Raw genomic sequence first — 6,000 nt, forward strand, 5'->3', positions numbered from 1 at the left:
TATTAATAGTGCTTTCATTTTTTAATATCCACGACATCCCTTTAGATTCTCGATACCAGAAGCATCGTCTAATCGAGTGTAAGAGTGACAGTGTAACACAGGCTTGTTATTTCTAAGACTTCTATTTAAGAATATCAGGTAAAGGTAGTAGCTAGGATATTTCGAATGAATGTTGCTACGAATAACGAGCGAATCGAGTGATTATTTACGTCAGATTATGCGAGGAAGACGAATGATTTCTTAGAATGCTCGTGGAATTTCTGGGATTCGTTGTATTAGTATGTCATGTATGTAAGGCATTAAAAGGAGGTCTAATTGTGACAGTCGAACTGTCAAAGAATCATGAAAAAGTTTGTGCAATTGTTAGTCATGTAATTACTATTACTTTAACTTCACTTTATCTCTTAAAAGAATATCTTAAAATCTAACATAAATACCAAACAAATAAGTAGCGAATTTTATTCGCTATATTTTATTTTATGCTATATCTCCACATTTCCAATTACATTGAAGAACAACGTTACAACACTTTCGCGATACTTAAAAACTTAGAAGCCTTGCAGCATCCAACAGTATCCAACAAACACAAGGAGTCGCGAGTACAAGCTGGAAAAACAAAAGCACTCCATCAATATTTACCTATCCCGAAGAAAATACTGCCTAAACAGACCTCTCGGTATTCCCACTCCGTCTACTACCTCGTTCTGTTGTACCTCTGTTGCACCTCATTCTCGATTCGGAGTAGCGATCTCAGCTCAGGGTGTTCCATTCCCTGCGGATTATCAAACCGGAAACCGGTGGGAATTAACAGCGCGATGGCATGCGTCATCCGGCGTCGAAAATTCACATATCAGTGCACGACACGCGTGATTTAACCCTGTCACACGTGGAACACCTGGAAGACAGCGTTACGTCGCTGTAAAGTTAGATAGGAGCTGTTGACACCTCTGTCTCGTCACGGTTATTCCTTTAATCACTTGCGGTAGCAAGAAATTCACAAACGCCTGTGCTAGAACGGTCCAGTGTTTTTGTAACAGTTGCCTAAGGACGTGTACATCACGTCGTTGGCGATTCTGTGACAAAAGCATTACAGCGTAAGTGATTAATCTATCTCGATGCACAGGTTCAAGTTACCTGTTTCAAGCTAAATTGAGATCTTTATTTTCGCATTCGATTCTTCCTCCGGGACCAGAGGTGATCTGTGATCACTCGCGCGTCGATCGGTAAATCCGTGGATGGTCTGCTCTCTGTCAAACTTTGGCAAGCATCGTAAAAGTTAGTGGTCCTTTTAGCTCGGAATTTAATTTTTCAACGACGTCTGCGCAATGAACGGAGTTGGCTAAGCTGACGGATAGAGAGCCCGGTCCAGGGTTCTCGAGACTTGGTTTATGTTACGGGGTTGGAACGGAGGAGTTGATAGATCGCGGAGTTAAGGTTGCGGTTAACGACGGAGGCGGAAGATCGGGAGTCGATTCGTCGTTAAACGATCTGTCGATCGCGCGAACTTGGAGGGTCTCGCTGGTGCAACTTGGTCGGAGATTCACGTATCACAGAGCGGTGCTCGCAATTAATGGCTCTAATGGATGTGCAGTCCTTGGGCGTGGGTCTTGGCGAAAAGCAAAACCGCATGTCGTGTGTGGCAAGGTGACCCGGGGTTGGGACATGGAAAGCGTCCCTAATGGAAATTTCGGTCACTGGTTCAATTATTTAATAATTCGCGATCACGCGAGTCGATCTGTTTATTAAATCACGGGTGATTAGCGGGAATTGGTTTAAGGAATCGTAACCCGATAAATTTACGTCGTCCCGTGACTCGAAATCGTTCTTTCGTTCGTTCGATTAATTCGGCGATTCGTTAGCGATCGTGAGAATCGAGTTGGTTGTTACGTGAAACGAGAATTAACCTGAATTGGTTATAAGGAGTCGCGAGGTGATACATTTCTGTGATCCTGCGACTCGAAATTTACCCTTCCGATTAATCCCATTATTCGATGATTCGTTGGCAATCGTGCGAATCGATTTGGTTATTCGGTTAGGGAGTAATTAACGGGAACTATGTTAAGTAATCATAACGTGATCGATTTACTATGTTATCTCCTGGCTCGAGTTTATCTCTTCTAATAGGCTAAGGGGCATAATTTTAGTTAGTTTACATCTTCGAATTATCGTGCAAACAAATTTGACAGATTTCCAGACGAAATTCGATGTTCCAGCCGAAATTGCCTTAGCAAATTGTTGTCGACAAATGGACGCCGTTTAAAACTTCGTTTCAATTAAACAGTATTCGATTCATTCGATCACAATGGGAATTAATTTCAGGCCGCGCATTCACGCCACGATTGACGTATTCTACCGAATTATTCGCATCCTTTCTCAAGCAATAATGACGTCAGCACGACGCTAGCGACTTCCTGACCCGGGAGCGCTGGCAAAGCTTCCGTTCCGGAGCAGCAAGTTGGAATTCACTGAAATTCGTCGACAGCTCGAAGAAGACACGAATCGCCGTCGGGCTACTCGCAGAAGTCGCCATTTTCCGACCCCTGCGCTCCGAAATGCCACGGAAATGCTTTCAACTACTCGATCTTCGCGCTTGGACACGACGAAGGTCGCGTATTCGACCAATAGCGAAAGTCGCTATGTTTATTCGCTATTATGTCTTTCCGACCAACTCGACATCCTTTTAGCATTGTTCTCGAGCGTTTCTAACGCGGGCGAGTGTCTTTGACGAATCGTTATTGCGTCCCGTCGTCGTCGAACCGAGAAATCGAGTAATGGAGTCTCCAATGGAAAATATTTTCGTGGTAAACGAGGAAAGGAATTGTAAGGTAATTATATCGCGATTGTATCTCGACCCTCAACGGTCTTCGTTGATTTCCTAAGTGAAATTATATTCGAGGGTTGAGATTACGTGGTTGGTGGACATCAAAAAAGACTGCTGGAAGATCTAACATTCGCAAAAAGGAAGTCAAAACAATCGACTCGTTCGGTATTCGTTGAGAAAAAAGCATAATAGATTTGTAGGGACGCATCCCTATCGACGAAGAAGAAAGATATTTTTGTCCCGAGTCAATGGGGGCCTGGTTTGTATTTTGCGACCACTCCCCATGACTCACGGACGCGTGGGCCAGGGTTGGAAAATGTGTAGGCAATTCCTTGATGACTAGAGTAGGATTCAGACTATTTTCCCAAGAGTGATACGGTTTTCTCGGCACAGTCCCCCCTCCCCCCTCGTGAATAATATATTCTGACAAAATCCGACACAGTGCTTTCTACTTATTTAATCCTTCATGATATGCCTTCAGATTAAATAATATTTCAGAACACAGCTGACGTCGATTTCTGTTGCAGGTACGAGGGTCTACAAGTACAAGGATGGAAGAATTTTCGCATGGCGGACATTAAAAGAGGGCGCCGAAAGTTGCGGAAAATTTGACGAAAAAGAAGCGGAAATGGTGTTCGACTCGTCGGTGAAAAGGTATGTCTTATGTGCAAACGTTTAGTCGGCCTTTCGACATGGTAAATTTCCCACGTTTGGTGGTTTGCCGTGTAAAATAAATTTGATTGCCCGGTAAAAGTTGGTGCTAATGGAGAACGGAGTGTTTGCACGGTTCGACGCGAGGCCATCGAATTGAAACTCGACGTGCCAACGGGTGCAGCGTGCAATGGAACTAAATTTATCGGAATCTAGAATAATTCGAGGTCGGGGATTTCTTATCACTGTGTGGTCGCTGATCGCAACCAAATTTCCTCGCTTGCGCTAAAAAATCGCGAAACCCCTTTGAAACGTTTCCTTCCTCTGTTATATCGACAAATATTCTCGATATAAATTCGATATAAAAATTCGCGGCGACCTAGACTCGAGGTGACACGTTTCCGATAGTCTCTATATTTACTATCTTCGTAGCAATTTATTCATAGTGCTATCGGGTCAACGATAGAGTAACTGCAGTCCTATTGAATCAACCAGACGAAAGCCTCCGAATAAATTCGTTTTAAAAATTCATAGGCTCTATTTATCAGCCTCTACAACACCCCTGTGTCGCGATCTAAGGCGAGGTTGTCGAATAAAAATCATTCGACTCCTCTTTCCAGGACAAATCACTCGGGCAGCCTTCGGCATTAAGCTGCTTTTCGAGCGACCAGCTAAATTGCTCGGCCCTAAATAGGCCGAAGCATTAAAAGTTTCGGGGTGCTTTCTTTCCCCCGTGGAGCTCATCGATCTGGGTCAAGGTTGACGAACCTTATGGTATCTAAGGACGTAGGAGATAACCCTCGACGGAAGTTCACGACGCGAGACAAAGAACTACCCCCTCTGGCTGCAGCTACGCGTCTAGTTTCAGACGAAACGTTGCAGAATCGCCGGATAATCCGAGTTTATTCTCAGTTTCGCGTTTGCTTCGACGTCCCGTAATATTTTTCTCGCTATGCTAATGAGGTTAATACGGCGACAGCGGTTTTCTTTTAACGATCGGTCGTAACGGGGAATAAAGTTTCCGCGGTTGACAGGATTTTTAGTCGCTCCGTTCAACAGGGTGAACAGCGTAACGCGATTACTTTCTATTTGCATTTTTCGAATTATTTTCCGCGACCATTTTCCCCGGTTTTTACGTGTAACCTCGTGGCTTTTTCGCATGAAATTCTCCTTTATCTCGTTTTTATTTAACGGAATAATACGGCGGTGAAAAGAGAAACAGAAAAGGGAGACGTATTAGCGAGTGACATTCGACGACGCCATTTTTTGTTTGTTTTACCGGGACACGTTGGGAAACGTATTTCTATCGATGAAAAATCTCTCCCAACGGGCCACACGTGCGGATTTTGAATTAAACTATGATGCGTGTCGTATGTCGCGAGTTAAATATATCTTAAATTGAAATATCGGGATATCGGCGCGACACGAGGGACACTCGTTCCAAATGCGTCGAATTTACCTATTATTTCCCCCGACACTGTGAATAAATTATCCGCATAATCGGTAAATTAGACGTGTCAATCCACCGGGCGAAATAAATATTTTTCATCGATTTAAATGAACATCTGCCACCCGATATTTTACATTCGAAGATAATCGAGATCCAAATCCGATATCAAGGTTTAAAACATCCGACGAGACGAGAAGGTAGCAATGGAAATTAGCGACACCGGTTAAAATAAATATTTTCCATCAATTTATTCCAACGCCTGTTATTCCACCATTCATACATCACGAAAATCGAAGTCAAGGTTCAAAGCATTTAAAGAACCCGCTATCCGACACATGGCCCATCACGAAAATCGAAGTCAAGGTTCGAGGCGTTCACAGGGGAATGTAAAAATAATCCTACCATTATCGAAGACCCTATAAAGTCGCGGAAAATTAGTCTCGCCGATTCCTTTTATAAAACAAACATTTCTCATCGATTTATTTTAACAGCCGTCCGACATTTTGCAAAGAACAACGATCGAAACGAAAGTTTAAAACGTTTAACGAACGCAGAGAGGAGGGAATTATCGGAGACTCGTTTAAAATCCTTAAAACCGAGGAAAACCCGTGTCGTTTCGCTAACGAACGTACAATTTCTCCATTTTCCTCGCAACGATACCGATTCGTCGAGGAAACGATCAAAGACCCCATCGGTATTCTCTCAGAACGGGACGTAAGTCGGTGTACATCGAGAAATAATACCTGGATCTCCTCGTCTGCTCGTTTTCATTTCCAACGACAACGCGAGTCCTCTTGTCTCTTCGTCTCGATTCGGAGAATCCATCCGAAGAGGATCGTAAATCAAATCGTAAGGATTCGCAACCCTTGAAAGGGCCCTCGAGCTTTCTCCGCGGCGGACGCCGTTATCGCGGCACAAAGGCATTTCTTGGGCGGCGAGCTAAAAATCCATTTACCTTCATCGCGGCTTTGAGGATCACGGAGGAAGAGGGTAGAAGGAAGGGCGAATTCGCGATAAACGTAGAGGACAAGGTGAGACCACGGAGAACGAACGAGCTTGCAAGGGATAAACGGAAGAG

At 43.9% G+C, this 6,000-nt stretch overlaps 1 long non-coding RNA gene across 2 annotated transcripts in view; it reads left to right on the plus strand.

Annotated features, from left to right (window-relative positions):
* LOC108552807 (uncharacterized) overlaps nt 1-6,000 on the plus strand; it is a 100,203-nt gene that overhangs the window by 46,875 nt on the left and 47,328 nt on the right. For both annotated transcript variants that reach the window (XR_001890591.1, XR_001890590.1), the window contains exon 2: nt 3,349-3,475. This is a non-coding gene — a long non-coding RNA (uncharacterized LOC108552807). The remainder of the gene's footprint in view (nt 1-3,348; nt 3,476-6,000) is intronic.

Source organism: Eufriesea mexicana, unplaced genomic scaffold (genome assembly GCF_001483705.2).
Source record: "Eufriesea mexicana isolate 0111107269 unplaced genomic scaffold, ASM148370v2 scaffold8090, whole genome shotgun sequence".
NCBI lineage: Eukaryota > Metazoa > Arthropoda > Insecta > Hymenoptera > Apidae > Eufriesea > Eufriesea mexicana.